Genomic DNA, 17,463 nt, shown 5'->3' with positions numbered 1-17,463 from the left:
CTCAGACAAGTGCAGAAGGTAGTCAAGCAGGGTCTGTGTAGGACAAGAGCGAGGATCTAAGGCCTTGCTGTCACACCAGACGGCAAACCTCCTCCATAAAAAGAAGTAACTCCTCTTAGTGGAATCTTTTCTGGAAGCAAGCAAGACACGGGAGACACCCTCTGACAGACCCAAAGAGGCAGTCTATGCTCTCAACATCCAGGCCGTAAGAGCCAGAGACTGGAGGTTGGGATGCAGAAGCGCCCCTTCGTCCTGTGTGATGAGGGTCAGAAAACACGCCAATCTCCACGGTTCTTCGGAGGACAACTCCAGAAGAAGAGGGAACCAGATCTGACGCGGCCAAAAGGGAGCAATCAGAATCATGGTGCCCCGGTCTTGTTTGAGTTTCAACAAAGTCTTCCCCACCAGAGGTATGGGAGGATAAGCATACAGCAGACCTTCCCCCCATCCAGGAGGAAGGCATCCGATGCCAGTCGACCGTGGGCCTGAAGTCTGGAACAGAACTGAGGGACCTTGTGGTTGGCTCGAGATGCGAAGAGATCTACCAAGGGGGTGCCCCACACTTGGAAGATCTGGCGCACTACTCCGGAATTGAGCGACCACTCGTGAGGTTGCATAATCCTGCTCAACCTGTCGGCCAGACTGTTGTTTACGCCTGCCAGATATGTGGCTTGGAGCCACATGCCGTAACGGCGAGCCCAGAGCCACATGCTGATGGCTTCCTGACACAGGGGGCGAGATCCGGTGCTCCCCTGCTTGTTGATGTAATACATGGCAACCTGGTTGTCTGTCTGAATTTGGATAATTTGATGGGACAGCCGATCTCTGAAAGCCTTCAGAGCGTTCCAGACCGCTCGTAACTCCAGGATATTGATCTGCAGATCGCGTTCCTCGAGGGACTAGCTTCCTTGGGTGTGAAGTCCATCGACATGAGCTCCCCACCCCAGGAGAGACGCATCCGTAGTCAGCACCTTTTGTGGCTGAGGAATTTGGAAGGGGCGTCCCAGAGTCAAATTGGCCCAAATCGTCCACCAGCAAAGGGATTTGAGAAAACTCGTGGACAGGTGGATTACGTCCTCTAGATCCCCAGCAGCCTGAAACCACTGGGAAGCTAGGGTTCATTGAGCAGATCGCATGTGAAGACGAGCCATGGGAGTCACATGAACTGTGGAGGCCATGTGGCCAAGCAATCTCAACATCTGCCGAGCTGTGATCTGCTGGGATGCTCGTACCCGGGAGACGAGGGACAGCAGATTGCTGGCCCTCGTCTCCGGGAGATAGGCACGAGCCGTCTGAGAATCCAGCAGAGCTCCTATGAATTCGAGTCTCTGTACTGGGAGAAGGTGGGACTTTGGGTAATTTATCACAAACCCTAGTAGCTCCAGGAGTCGAATAGTCATCTGCATGGACTGTAGAGCTCCTGCCTCGGAAGTGTTCTTCACCAGCCAATCGTCGAGATAAGGGAACACGTGCACTCCGAGCCTGCGAATCGCTGCTGCTACCACAGCTAGGCACTTCGTGAACACTCTGGGCGCAGAGGCGAGCCCAAAGGGTAGCACACAGTACTGGAAGTGACGTGATCCCAGACGAAATCGAAGATACTGTCTGTGAGCTGGCAGTATCGGGATGTGTGTATAAGCATCCTTTAAGTCCAGAGAGCATAGCCAATCGTTTTGCTGAATCATGGGAAGAAGGGTGCCCAGGGAAAGCATCCTGAACTTTTCCTTGACCAGATATTTGTTCAGGGCCCTTAGGTCTAGGATGGGACGCATCCCCCCTCTTTTCCACAAGGAAGTACCTGGAATAGAATCGAAGCCCTTCTTGCCCCGGTGGCACGGGCTCGACCGCATTGGCGCTGAGAAGGGCGGAGAGTTCCTCTGCAAGTACCTGCTTGTGCTGGAAGCTGAAGGACTGAGCTCCCGGTGGGCAATTTGGAGGCTTCAAGGCCAAATTGAGGGTGTATCCTTGTCGGACTATTTGGAGAACCCACTGGTCGGAGGTTATGAGAGGCCACCTTTGGTGAAAAACTTTCAACCTCCCCCCGACCGGCAGATCGCCCGGCACGGACACCTTGACATCGGCTATGCTCTGCTGGAGCCAGTCAAAAGCTTGCCCCCTGCTTTTGCTGGGGAGCTGTGGGGCCTTGCTGAGGCGCACGTTGCTGACGAGAGCAAGCACGCTGGGGCTTAGCCTGGGCCGCAGGCTGTCGAGAGGGAGGATTGTACCTACGCTTACCAGAAGAGTAGGGAACAGCCCTCCTTCCCCCATAAAAACGTCTACCTGAAGAGGTAGATGCTGAAGGCTGCCGGCGGGAGAATTTGTCGAAAGCGTTATCCCGCTGGTGGAGCTGTTCTACCACCTGTTCGACTTTTTCTCCAAAAATGTTGTCCGCTCGGCAAGGGGAGTTCGCAATCCGCTGCTGGATTCTATTCTCCAGGTCGGAGTCACGCAGCCATGAGAGTCTGCGCATCACCACACCTTGAGCAGCGGCCCTGGACGCAACATCAAAGGTATCATATACCCCTCTGGCCAGGAATTTTCTGCACGCCTTCAGCTGCCTGACCACCTCCTGAAACGGCTTGGCTTGCTCAGAAGGGAGCTTGTCTACCTAGCCCGCCAACTGCCGCACATTGTTCCGCAGGTGGATGCTCGTGTAGAGCTGGTAGGACTGAATCTTGGCCACGAGCATAGAAGAATGGTAGGCCTTCCTCCCAAAGGAGTCTAAGGTTCTAGAGTCCTTGCCCTGGGGCGCCAAAGCATGCTCCCTAGAACTCTTAGCCTTCTTTAGGGCCAGATCCACCACACCAGAGTCGTGAGGCAACTGAGTGCACATCAGCTCTGGGTCCCCATGGATCCGGTACTGGGATTCGATCTTCTTGGGAATGTGGGGATTAGTTAGAGGCTTGGTCCAGTTCGCCAGCAATGTCTTTTTTAGGACATGATGCATGGGTACTGTGGACGCTTCCTTAGGTGGAGAAGGATAGTCCAAGAGCTCAAACATCTCAGCCCTGGGCTCATCCTCCACGACCACCGGGAAGGGGATGGCCGTAGACATCTCCCGGACAAAGGAAGCGAAAGACAGACTCTCGGGAGGAGAAAGCTGCCTTTCAGGGGAGGGAGTGGGATCAGAGGGAAGGCCATCAGACTCCTCGTCAGAGAAATATCTGAAGTCCTCCTCCTCCTCCCACGAGGCCTCACCATCGGTATCAGACACAAGTTCATGAACCTGTGTCTGAAGCCGTGCCCGACTCGACTCCGTGGAAACATGGCCATGGTGGGAGCGCCGAGACGTAGACTCCCTCGCCAGCACCGGTGAAGCTCCCTCCACCGACGTTGTCGGGGAGTTTTCCTGGGAGGCGGCCGCAGCCAGTACCGCAAGCGGTACCGATGTCGGAGACCTCACCCCGGGCAAAGGGCCAGCCGTCGCCTCGCTCGACGGTACCGGTGGCGCAAGCACCCCCGGTACCGGAGGAGAAGGGCGCAACAGCTCTCCCAGAATCTCTGGAAGAACGGCCCAGAGACTCTCGTGCAGAGCGGCTGTGGAGAAAGACTGGGAGGCTGATGCAGGCGTCGAGGTCAGAGTCTGTTCCGGGCGTGGAGGCGGTTCCGGGCTGTCCAAGGTGGAGCGCATCGACACCTCCTGAACAGAGGGTGAGCGATCCTCCCGGTGCCGATGCCTACTGGGTGCCGACTCCCTCGGCGACCCACAGCTCTCGGTACTGAGGCGGGAAGGAGACCGGTGTCGATGCTTCTTTGATTTCTTCAAACGAAGCATGTCACCAGAGCTTCCTGGTACCGACGAGGAGGACATAGAATCCAACCGTCTCTTCCTCGGGGCCTAGGGCGAAGAAGGTCGGTCTCGGGGGGGCTGTACCACAGGAGCCCTCAGGGCAGGAGGAGACCCACCCGAAGGCTCACCGCCACCAGCAGAGGAATGGACAGCCCTCACCTGCACTCCAGTCGAAGCACCACCGTCCGACGACATCAGCAACAGCGGAGGTCTAGGTACCACCGACGTCGACGCAGCCTTCCGATGTCTCGGTACCGATGATGCAGAGGGTCGAAGCCTCGATGCCGTCGATGCAGTCGATGCCGAGGTCGAAGACTTCGATGCTGTCGACGTCGATGCCCTCGATGCGTCCTGTACTGTTGTCGTCGAAGAGCCCGAGAACAACACGTTCCACTGGGCCAATCTCGCTACCTGAGTCCTCTTTTGTAAAAGAGCACAAAGACTGCAGGCCTGCGGGCGGTGCCCAGCCCCCAGACACTGAAGACACGAAGCGTGCCTATCAGTGAGCGAGATTACCTGGGCACACTGGGTGCACTTTTTGAAGCCGCTGGGAGACTTTGATGACATGGGCGGAAAATTCACGCCGGTGAAATCAAAATTTGCGATGATGACGAAAGGCACCAAAAATAAGGGAGAGAAAACCCGTACCGAGGCCAAAAAGACCGATCCCGAAAGCGAAAGGAAACTTACGCTAGGGGGAAAAGCTGGACACACGGGAAGGGAGAAAGACCGAAAAGGTCTCTCTTTTTTTTTTTTTTTAGCGAAAATCGCGAAGACACGCGAGGGTCAACTTGAGGGGCACGAAACGGCGGCAAAACACGACTGTCCCGAGCGCGGACAAAAGAAGACTGATGAACACGAGCCGGTTCCGGCGGGAAAACGGCCGCGCATGCGCGGTGCGCATGGGCGCGCGAGAGCTAGCAAAGGCCTTTGCTAGTGAAGTTTCCGATTGGAGGGGCTGCCGTGGATGTTACCCATCAGTGAGAACAAGCAGCCTGCTTGTCCTCGGAGAATAAGTTTTACAAAGTTTTTGGAAAGCTAGTGGCCCCTATATTGTTAAGGGTTTTTAACTTCTTAGACACAGAGACTGGGCTCCCGCCGACGTGGAATTTGGCCACTATAACAGTTATACCCAAACAGGGCAAAGACCCGCACCTCTGTAGTTCCTATAGGCCCATTTCTTTACTGGGAGTTGACTATAAAATATTTACCAAGATTCTGGCGACTAGACTGCAGAAGTATCTCCCGGTGCTAATCCATGAAGATCAAGCTGGCTTTATACAGGGCTGGCAGACCTTTGACAATATCCGGAGAGCCCTATACATGGTGCAAAATGCACACTTTAGCACGGCCCCATTATGCATTCTCTCATTGGACGCTGAAAAGGCATTTGACCGGGTGAGTTGGTCATTCCTCTTTGCAGTGACGGAGCGGGCTGGTATAACCGGGCGATCTGAAATATGATTGCGCTTGATTTACAAAACTCCAAAAGCATCAGTGCGAGTTAACGGCCATCTACCTCAACCATTTCAGTTATATAGAGGCACTAGACAGGGATGTGCACTGTCCCCGCTACTTTTTGCCCTAGTGATGGAGCTCTTGGCTGTACAAATTAGAGCTCACCCAGAAATTAGGGGCCCGAGATGGAGGGGGATAGAGACCAAAATTCTCTTATTCGCTGATGACATTTTACTTACACTAAAGGAGCCCTTGGTCTCTTTCCCAATAATCAATAAGGAGATCCAAAGGTATGGGGAGATTTCTGGTTTTAAAATCAACTTTGATAAATCAGAAGCATTGGCGGTGAACGTACCCAGGGAACAACTGGAGCACTTGCAAGCCCAGTTCTCCTTTAGATGGGCAAAAAAATATATTAGATACCTAGGAGTTAATATCTTGCGTAGATTAGACGAAATCTTTAAAAGTAATTTCCCTGAAAAAATACAAGGCCTGCTTATAGAATTGGAAAGATGGGAGGGATTGACCTTGTCGTGGATGGGATGGATTAATGCTGTGAAAATGATAATTCTCCCAAAACTCTTGTACCTATTCATGGCGCTACCTATAGCTTTGCCAGATGGCTTCCTGTGGGGCCTGCAGAGGAAATTATTCGCGTTCATATGGAAAAAAAGACCACCCGGAGTACAGAGAGAGGTGATGTACCAATCAAAAGAAAGAGGAGGGAAGGGGGTCCCCTCCCTACAAGCGTATTATCAGACTGTCCACTTAAGAATTTTAGCAACATGGCTACAAAAGACAGTAAAATTAGGGGTTAGATTGGAACAGGGATGGTGGGGCCCAATCCCACTTAGGGCGGTGCCGTGGCTCCCGAAGCATAGGTTGGGGGAGATAATTAAAGAGAGTCCCCTATTACTGCAATGGCCCTTAACGGTGTGGAGCAAGGTGAGAGAAAAATGTTTTCCAGGGCGAACATATTTTATACATATGTTTCTTAGATTTGCCCCTAAGTTTGGACCAGGCCAGATAGATTGCGCCTACTTAGAGTGGGAAAAAATGGGCCTGTGCGAACTAGGCCAGATGTATGAAAAAGGGGAAATGGTATCATATGCAGAATTATGCCAAGAACATGGTCTCTCCCCCTTACAGGCCTTTCAGTACTATCAGGTGAAAGATTTTATTAAACGTTGGGCGGGAGAAGAACTTAGCTTAACTGAAACACTATTGGAACAGGGACTGATGAGAGGAGGAGGCGAGGAGGTATTACTAGAATCTACAAGGCCCTGTTATTATATGACACCCCAGTAGAATATTATATATCTAAATGGGAGGGGGCATTGGGAGTAACATATGAGTTTTCACAATGGGCACAGGCTTTTAAGACCTTACTGCGAGTATCAACCTCAAGTGTGCTGATAGAGAATGAACATAAGATTTTATATTGTTGGTATTATACGCCAAGTCGTTTGGTAAAAATGTATAAAACAGGATCTGCTCTGTGCTGGCGACAATGTGGACTACTGGGAGATATGTTTCATGTGTGGTGGACCTGTAGTCACGCGCAAAAACTCTGGACCGAAGTTGTGAAATTTCTGAAGCAAGTAGCAGCTACGGCGTATCCCGTGAAAATGGACAGTTGTTTGCTGCACTTTAAGCCATCGGGAGTTAAACGAGCCACTCATCAGTTTGCTACTCAAGTGTTTGTGGCGAGCAAGATGGCCATTGCGGCTGCATGGAAGAAGCCAAGCTTGCCGGGATTACAGACTGTCCTAGAGGTAATCAATAGAAATCAAACAAAATAAAACATGGAAAATAAAATAAAATAAGATGATACCTTTTTTATTGGACATAACTTAATACATTTCTTGATTAGCTTTCGAAGGTTGCCCTTCTTCGTCAGACTGTCCTAGAAAAACTGGACAATGTGTAGCTGATGTCAAAGCTTACAGCCATAAGGATCGATTGCTCAGTACCACAGAATCTGGGACACGTATGATAAGTGGCTCATGGCCCAAAAAGAAGCAGTTTCCTTACACACCTAGATCCCTCGGAGGGAGGGGGGGGGGGGGGTTAAGGAAAGGGAAGGGTAAGGAGGGTGGGTAAAGGGATTAGTATGAGGGTGGATTATGTTGTTTATGCTTATGCTTTCTTTTGTTATATATGTTGATCTTGTGATGTTATATAATATCTTGTTAGGCAGAGATAATGTTTTGATTTGGTACTGTATCCAATTAAAAAATTTAAAAATAAACAACTGAGAAAAAAATGACCTAGAGATGGAAGTAACTAGTGAAGTAATTAAATTTGCTGATGACAAAAAGTTATTCAAAGTCATTAAATCGCTGGAGGATTGTGAAAAATTACAAGAGGACCTTACGAGACTGGGAAACTGGGCGTCTAAATGGCAGATGATGTTTAATGTGAGCAAGTGCAAAGTGATGCGTGTGGGAAAGAGGAACCCAAATTATAGTTATAGTTATGTCATGCAAGATTCCACGTTAGGAGTCACCGACCAAGTTAGGGATCTAGGTGTCGTTGTTAATGAGACGTTGAAACCTTCTGCTCAGTATGTTGCTGCGGCTAAGAATTCAAATAGAAAATTGTGTTCAATTCTGGTTGCTGCATCTCAAAAAAGATATAGTGGAATTAGAAAAGGTGCATAGAAGGGCGACGAAAATGATAAAGGGGATGAGACAACTTTACCTATGAAGAAAGGCTAAAGCAGCTAGGGCTCTTAAGGTTGGAGAAAAGGCGACTGAGGGGAGATATGATAGAGGTCTATAAAATAATGAGTGGAGTTGAACAGGTAGACGTGAAGCGTCTGTTTACGCTTTCCAAAAATACTAGGACTAGGGGGCATACGATGAAGCTACAAAGTAGTAAATTTAAAACGAATTGGAGAAAATTTTTCTTCACTCAGCGAGTGATTGGACTCTGGAATTCATTGCCAGAGAATGTGGTGGTGGCGGTTGGCTTGGCGGGGTTTGGATGGCTTCCTGGGGGAAGGGTCCATGGACTACTGTTGAATTGGACTTGGGGAAAGTCCACTGTTTCTGGGATGGGCAGTATAGAATGTTTTGGACTTTTTTGAGATCTTGCCAAGTATTTGTGACCTGGGTTGGCCACTGATGGAGGCAGGATGCTGGGCTTGATGGACCTTTGGTCTGTCCCAGTGTGGAAATACTTATGTACTTTATGGGTGTCTAGGTTTGATGCAAGTTGGCAATGGAATTTGGGCTGTTTCTTTTCATAGTTATTAGTTATCAATGTCCACACAGATAGTTTCATGGAATGTAGGGGGCATAATATGTCCTATGAAACATGCAAAAATATTATCAGCTTTGAAGCGTCACAAGGTGGATATTGCTTGTTTGCAGGACACACGCCTCACAGAAAAAGAGCACTTAAAGTTACAACATTCCTGGGTGGGAGAAGTACACTCAACATCTTCACAAGGGCGGAGGGAAGCGGTTGCTGTCTTAATTAGGAAAGAATGGACCTGTAAAGCTGACCTATTAGTAAGAGGCCCAGAAGAAAACTATCTCCTTTTGCATCTCTGGCTCAATAGCATTGAGATTTTGCTTTTAGTCTTATATGACCCAAACAAATATATTACCCAGCCTTTTTCCATTCACTAATTCAATTATGTCTTCCTTATAGATCACTACAATTGATGGTGCTGGGAGACCTTATTTTAGTGTCTGACCTTGCCTTAGACTGCTCCAGTCCCCACTCATCTCACCACAAAGGAGCTTGTGCCCAAGTCTTTCATTCTTTTCTGCACTCCCTAAATCTTATTGACACCTGGCACACTTTACATCCTGGTGAGTGTGATTATACATATCTCTCTCGAGCACTTGGGATGCTTACATGTTTAGATTACATACTAGTGGAATGTTCTCTTTTTCCATCCATCTTATCTGCAGTTATAGGCCCAGAGGAAATATCTGACCAAGTGACAGTGTGGATAGATATGGAAGCTTCTACTAATCACCATCTCAGGATGGTGCTTTCCTTCTTACTTATACACAGATCCACAATTTCGTAAATATCTCCAGGGAAAATGGGAAGAATATGCTACCTATAATGCTGAACACTGGGACCAGCCAATTCTATTTTGGTCTGCCTCTAAGGTGGTGCTTCAGGGTGACATAATCATTTATGTTCATGCACGTAATAAACGTTTATCCGAAGGAATGTTACACTTAGAATCCCAATTACGAAAGGCCAAGCATGCTTAGACGGCCTAGTCCAACAACATGAGATTGCCTGCACTCCACGCAGGTAGCTCTGAATACAATGCTGCATGAACAAGAGACCCGCTCCTTATTATTTCATAAATATTGCCTACATCATTTTGGAAATAAGCCCGGTCATATGTTCGCTTGTATAGTTAAAACCTGGGCAGGATCTAGAGCAGTAGTTTCTTTGTGAGACTCCCAAGGAAAACTTTGTAACTAGCAAGAGGATATAGCTCAGATATTTACGCATTATTTTTCTAAACTTTACAAAGCTAAATGTTCTGGCTTTAAGAGCTTATTTGGAGAAGGCGGGCTTTCCTAAGTTAACTTCTCAAGAAATCGGACTGTTGAATGCTCTTCTTACAATATCTGAGCTGCAGATAGATGTTAAAGCTTTAAAACTGTATTCTGCTCTTGGCCCTGACTGGTTCGCAGGGGAGTATTATGAGTTATCTCCTTGGGCTCCTGGCGTACTTTTGGCATATTATGAAGAGGTGGTGGATCGAGGTCTCTTCCCTTTGCATGCTAATACTGCTTTAATAACTCTAATACCAAAGCCAGGTAAGTTCCTTTAGGAAGCAGAATCATATTGACCTATTTTGCTTCTAAATGTCGATATCAAGTTGCTTTCCAAAATCCTAGCCAAACATTTAGCCCACCTCCTTCCCCGGTTAGTAGGACCTGAAACAAGCAGTGCTTTTTTGTGCTGGTACGCACCGGTACGGTGTACCGGCACCTTTTTTTTCCTAGGGCCAGCTCACCTGCCCGCCCTTGGCTCCCCAGCCCTGCTTTCTATTCCTGCCGCCTGCGACGCGTTTGGGTCTTTTATTTTTTTTTTTGCCTGAGGTTGCAGCGCTGGCGTTGGTGGGGGGGCCGGGCTCGCCTGCTCCAGCCTTCCCTTCGTTCCCTCTCAGTGTCCCGCTTTCCTCTAACGTAGTTTCCTCTTTCTGCGAGGGTGGGACACTGGTAGGGAATGAGGGGGGGCTGGAGGGGGCGAGCCTGATCCTTTCACAGGTGTCGTAGCTGTGACGTCAGGTAGAGGGAAACTAAAGTATTTGAACGTGTCGCGGGGTGGTGGGAACAGAGGACACGGCTGTCGGGGAGCTAAGGGCAGGCAGGTGGGGCCGGGGTACTGGAACTCAACGGGGGCTTAAAAGGGGTGCAGGTGGAGGCTGGGGCGAGTTACTGGACATGGAGGAGAGGATAGGGGCAAAGGAGAATCGCTGGACATGGAGGGGAGGATAGGAGCAAAGGAGAATCGCTGGATATGGAGGGGAGGGCAGAGGAGAATCGCTGGACATGGAGGGCAGGTAAGAGAGGAGAATCGCGATAGAGGAAGTGACGTCACCATAACCAATGGCAGTCTAGCTTTCGAGCTCCCGCTCCCCGTCACATAAAATAGAGATAAAAGCCAGTCACCAGCTATTCTGAAATCATCAGAAGTATTCCTCAACGTTCCTTATCGGTAGCAGTATGAGTAAAGCGTCATTGGCGCGAGCTAAAGAACTGGAGAAGTTAGCAGGCGGCGGGACGAGCAAAGCAGCGAAGCACCACGAGACAATGGTGCGGGCATCGCAATCTGACTCTGATTCCGCGTTGTCGTTGGCGGAGTCACGGAAGCCGCCTGCAAAAAAAGGAGTCTCAGGCGAACTTCGCCAGCTACTTTCCGGTATCCAAGAAGATATTAAAAAATCGAAAGACGAGATTTTGGACCAGATGGAGATTTTAAGTTCTGACCTCCGGGAGTTGGGGAACAGAGTAGAAGATGCAGAAGCAAAGCTGAATGAACACTCAGAGACCCTGCTCTCGCACGAGGCACAACTTCAAGTGTTAGATCAAAAAAACATAGAACTCACCTACAAGCTTGACGACCTTGAGAATAGGGGAAGGATGAATAACCTTAGATTTCGCGGAGTTCCCGAGGGCGGAGAGACCGAGGACGTCCCGCTGATTGTCCAAACTCTGTTTACCACGCTGCTGGGGGCTGAGGCTGCAGCGGAGAAGATAGAGATAGACAGAGCTCACAGAGCCCTTGGCCAACGGCAGGAGAATAGAGTACGGGACATCATTGCCAGGTTTCATCGATATGAAGTTAAGGAGCAACTGCTTAATTGCGCCAGGAAAAAGCTTGATCTGGAATATGGAGGGGCCAAAATTTCTGTATATCAAGACCTCTCGCAGTTCACTTTTCAACAAAGATGTCATTTAAAACCTGCCCTGGACATTCTAATCAAGGAGCGGATCCCGTACAGATGGGGTTTTCCTTTTTCTCTGAGCTATACATTACAAGGAGCTAGAAACAGAGCTACCTCACTGACTGAAGCCTGGGCATCCCTGCATGCGGCGGGCCTGGTGAAAACGAGCACACCTCCGGGTGTAATAGCGTCTGCCGTGAAGGCGAAACTACAAAAGAGGCAGCGGATCCCTGAAGCAACTAAAAGGAGCAATCCGAAAAGAAGAGTGGTTGCGGAAGAAACCTGAACCATTGTGGTAGCCTGTTCGGTATACATTATTTGAGGTCCCCTTTCAGCAAGGTGGCCGGAAGGACCATAATTAATCCTATGATATATATTTTTTTGTTACATTTGTACCCCGCACTTTCCCACTCATGGCAGGCTCAATGTGGCTTACATGGGGCAATGGAGGGTTAAGTGACTTGCCCAGAGTCACAAGGAGCTGTCTGTGCCTGAAGTGGGAATTGAACTCAGTTCCTCAAGACCAAAGTCCACCACCCTAACCACTAGGCCACTCCTAGTAAAGTAGCAGGGAGTTACAAATGTCCCGATATGTTTATAGTTATTCTTGTTATCCCCTGCACCAGGGACTTTAAGATTGATACCATTTGAACGATAATGGAGGGGTAATAAGGGGAGGGGATCGATGTACATGATGTTGTAATGTTGTAAGTGATGATGGGGGTGGGGTAGTTTATAGGGCGTGTTAGCGTGCTGGGGTCTGGTGTGTGTACAATTTAACATGGACCGAAATAATAGGATAATAGACACTGGTGACAACAAGGGGCTTATCTTCAGCTATTCTCTTTTCTTCAGACATGAGCAGTGAGGGAGGTGGTGAGTAGGGAAAAATCAGCCCTTGAGGCAATCTGTGAGGGCCCACCTAAGACAACTGGACTGGTATCACGCCTCTACCATATTGTTAACAGGCAGTCCCCAAATTACATACTCCACAGGAAGAGCTGGCAAAGGGAATTGGGCTTGGAGCTGGAGGACGCAACCTGGGAGAGGATGGAGCGGGCTGTGGTGGGAGTGTCGTCTCATGTACCCGTCAAGGGGAATTTTTTTATTTTTTGTTACATTTGTATCCCCGCTTTCCCACTCATGGCAGGCTCAATGCGGCAGGCAATGGAGGGTTAAGTGACTTGCCCAGAGTCACAAGGAGCTGCCTGTGCCGGGAATCAAACTCAGTTCCTCAGTTCCCCAGGACCAAAGTCCACCACCCTAACCACTAGGCCACTCCTCCACTTCAGCGCATTGATCCCAACATGTCAGGATTGTGCTGGAGGGGCTGTGGTGTTAAGGGAACAGCGGGACACATATGGTGGTCTTGTAGGAAGGTCAGTGCCTACTGTAGATGGGTCCGCGGTAGACTGCGGGTGTGGACGGGGGGTCTGATACCTTGGAGTCCGACCTTTTTCCTCTTTTCTGCGGGTGCCGCGGGCTTCTCTTCCACTCAGCAAATCTTCTTGAAACAGGCCACCTGTGCTGCCAGAGTAGTAATTGCAGCCCATTGGAAATAGCCCTCAACCCCACCGATAGCTCGGTGGATCCAAAAACTGAGGCATATTTGCGAGATGGAAAGATTGCTCGCAGAAAGGCGCAATCAATTGGGCAGATGGCACTTGATCTGGGATTCTTTTACCCTTCATGTAAAAACTGTTTAATGTTATAGCTCCTGGTGGTGAAAGAAAGGGGGGGGGGATAGGTGGGAGGGGGAGTGGGATGGGTAACAACACAAAACTCATAAAGGTTGAAGTACTGGACTGGTTCTATGAATAATTGAATGGATGCACCAATGAGTTAACTTGGTTTCGTTTGGTTTGTTCCGAGAGGATCATCAGGCCTTGTATTATTTGTTTGTCATAAGGCTAGAGATTTGTGTTATGCTTACTTGGTCTGTAATATGATACTCATGTTGTGCTACGTTTCAGTGTCTGTATATTACCTGTCAATAAAGACTTCATGAAAATTAAAAAAAAAAAAAAAAAAGAGAGGAGAATTGCTGGACATGGTTGGATGGAGATGTTAGGGGCAATCGCTGGACACAGATGGGAGGGGAGGGCAGAGGAGAATCTGGACATGGATGGGAAGGCAGGGCAGGGGAGAGAGTAGAGTTGCTGGGCATGGATGGATGGAGGGAAGGGCAGGAGAAATGCTAAACATGGATGGAGGAGAAGAAAGACAGGAAGGCGATGCACATGGATGGAGGGGAGAGAGGAAAAATGCTGAACATGGATGAAGTGGAGGGCAGGGAAGAGAGGAGAAATGTTGGAGGTAAGAAAAGACAGAGGAAGGAGATGCACATGGTTGGAAGGGAAGGGAGAGAGAAGAAACACTGGACATGGATGGAGGGGAGGGAAGACAGAGGAAGTAGATGCACATGGATGGAGTGGAGGGGGAGAGGAGAAATGCTGGACATGGATGGAGGGGAGGAAAGACAGAAGAGGAGAAGCACATGAATTTAGGGGAGCGAGGAAAAATTCTGGACATGGATGGAAAGCGGAAGGAGATACATGCTGACAAGATGAGGGAAAGGGAAAAGAGAAGAAAAACTGCACATGGATGAATAAAATAGGCAAAAGCTGGATTCATTCTATACCTCCTCCAGTCAAGTCCGCAGAGGACGCAGCTTTCACCTATGGATGTAGGGCAAGAAAGGGCAAGAAATGAAGAAGAAAGGAGGAAAGTAAAGAAATAAATGGAAAGGAATCCCTGGAAATGGAGTTAAGGGAACAGATAGAGAGCAGCAGAATCAGAGAATGGGACCAACATGATCAGAAAAACAAAGTCACCAGACAACAAAGGTAGAAAAAATCATTTTATTTTCATTTTAGTGTTTTGAAGATGTTCAATTTGAGAATTTATATCTGCTGTCTTATTTTGCACTGGGTATACTAGAGCTGTAACAGCTTATAGAAATTATTTATAATGAAAAAAAAATCACAAGTTATTTTTTTCTCCTATACTGGTATAGTATTTTCAATGATACTGCTTATATGTGCCATGGCTGGTATAAGGGGTGTAGCTACTGTGGGTGTGGCTACCATAGGGGCAGAGCCATAGATGGTGACCCCACCCATCATGAGTACTGGTACCTTTTTTCCTACAAAGTAAGCACTATGAACAAGTGAGGTTTGTGCGACATCACCAATCAGTTCACAACATCAGGCACCTTTTACTCACTATTATTTTTTATTTTATTTTTGTTACATTTGTACCCCGCGCTTTCTCATGGCAGGCTCAATGCGGCAGGCAATGGAGGGTTAAGTGACTTGCCCAGAGTCACAAGGAGCTGCCTGTGCCGGGAATCAAACTCAGTTCCCCAGGACCAAAGTCCACCACCCTAACCACTCCATTGTCAGGGTGGAGGAGTGGCCTAGTGGTTAGAGCACTGGTCTTGAAATCCCGAGGTGACCAGTTCAAATCCCACTGCTGCTCCTTGTGATCTTGGGCAAGTTACCTAACCCTCCATTGCCTCAGGTACAAACTTAGATTATGAGCCCTCCTGGGACAGAGAAATATCCAGTATACCTGAATGTAACTCACCTTGAGCTACTACTGAAAAAGGTGTGAGCACAATCCAAATAAACAAACACACCTTCCCTGATTGTAAGCTTGAACACAGAAAAGGCTTTTTGATAGGGTGAGTTGGGACTACTTATTCCAAGCTTTGATACATAGGGGATTTGAAGGCTGATTCTTTCGGGCGGTGCAGTCTTTATATTCACAACCCACAGCTAGTTTATTTGTAAATGTGATGCAAGAGCCAGTGTTTCCAATCTTATGTGGGTACACAACAAGGCTGTCCACTTCCTCCTTTGCTTTTCCATCTTTCTATGGAACCCTTGTTGCATATGCTTGCTTCACTAGATGAAGTGACGGGGGTCCATCTCTCGGATCAGCAAATTAAAGCATGTGCAGATGATCTTGTAATGGTCTTAATTAACCTGCCTCATTCCCAGTTGGAGCTTTACCTTTAAGTTGGGCTATAGGTTCATTAAAATATTTGGGAGTATATATATCCTCAGATCTTGCACAATTATACACATTAAATATTAAACGTTTACTTCAAGAGACACAGCTTAGATTACAAGCATGGAGAGCTTTTCCTTTATCTTTATTGGGTCGGATAGTGCTGTATAATATGTTTATTATTTCTAAATGTTTTTCAGCTTTTACCATTATATCTTAAAACAGCTGATGAGAAATGTCTGAATAAACTCTTACAATGTTTTCTCTGGCAGGGAAAGAGGGCCCATCTCCCCATCTATTCACTACAAATCCCAGTGGAGAATGGGGGTTTGGGTTTATTGAGGGTATGCCACATAACAATAGCTAGTGGCATGAGACATATAAATGACTGGTTTCGCTCCACGCAAGATTTCTCCTTTGGAAACTATCTCCAGATATACACTACTTTTTGGGAGATAAAATGTGGGGAGGAAGGCTATAAATGGGGGTGGGGCAGGGAAAGTGAATGCAACTCTGGGAGGGTGGGGTAAAGAGAGAAGAAATGGAGCTCCATGGTAGGGGGGCCCACAAATGTGTATACACCTAGGGCCCATTAGAGTGTTAATCCAGCCCTGCTGAGGGATCACACTAAAAATTAAGATACATACCTGTAGCAGGTATTCTCCGAGGACAGCAGGCTGATTGTTCTCATGACTGGATCGGCATCCACGGCGGCCCGAGGAACGGAAATCTTCCTAACAACAAAGGTTTGCTAGAGCCTTCGAGCGTGCGGGGCGTGCACACCGTGCATGCGCAGCCATCTTCCTGCCCGTCACACGAGAGCCCCAATCAGTTCGATAACAAAGCAATAAGAAGGACAAAGACAACTCCAAGGGGGAGGTGGGCAGGTATGTGAGAACAATCAGCCTGCTGTCCTCGGAGAATACCTGCTACAGGTATGTATCTTCATTTTCTCTGAGGACAAGCAGGCTGCTTGTTCTCATGACTGGGGTATCCCTAGCCCCCAGGCTCACTCAAAACAACAAAGAAAGGTCAATTGGGCCTCACAACGGCGAGGATTGACCTACGAAGTAGAACATCTAACTGAGAGTGCGGCCTGGAACAGAATAAAAATGGGCCTAGGGAGGTGGAGTTGGATTCTAAACCCCGATTAGATTCTGCAGCACCGACTGCTCAAACCGACTGTCGCGTCGGGTATCCTGCTGAAGGCAGTAGTGAGATGTGAATGTGTGGATTGAAGACCACGTCGCAGCCTTGCAAATCTCTTCAATAGTGGCTGACTTCAAGTGGGCCACTGACGCTGCCATGGCTCTAACACTATGAGCCGTGACATGACCCTCAAGAGTCAGCCCAGCTTGGGCATAAGTAAAGGAAATGCAATCTGCTAGCCAATTGGAAATGGTGCGTTTCCCGACTGCGACTCCCCTTCTGTTGGGATCAAAACAAACAAACATTTGGGCGGACTGTCTGAATGGGTTTGTCTGCTCCACGTAAAAGGCCAATGCTCTCATGCAGTCCAAGGTGTGCAACTGACATTCAGCATGGCGGGTATGAGGACGGGGAAAAAATGTTGGCAAGACAATTGACTAGTTCAGATGGAACTCTGACACCACCTTCGACGTTAATGCAGAAGAAACAGGCGAAGCTCCAAACAGACGATCCCGAAGAGCTTTCTCGACGCCTGTGTCCACTTTTTAAGGCTAAGACACAACTTACATGCATCTGGGCGATGGTCTGGCCGAAGGCACTGAAGACACCATGCGTG

The 17,463-nt window shown here is 48.4% G+C and overlaps 1 protein-coding gene across 1 annotated transcript in view; it reads right to left on the bottom strand.

Moving 5' to 3' along the window:
* The window catches only part of PTPN5 (protein tyrosine phosphatase non-receptor type 5), a 355,312-nt gene that overhangs the window by 216,834 nt on the left and 121,015 nt on the right, over positions 1–17,463 (bottom strand).

The sequence above is a fragment of the Microcaecilia unicolor genome, chromosome 4, assembly GCF_901765095.1.
Source record: "Microcaecilia unicolor chromosome 4, aMicUni1.1, whole genome shotgun sequence".
NCBI lineage: Eukaryota > Metazoa > Chordata > Amphibia > Gymnophiona > Siphonopidae > Microcaecilia > Microcaecilia unicolor.
Note: the sequence above shows the minus strand (reverse complement) of the source record. Positions and strands in the feature narration are given on the sequence as shown.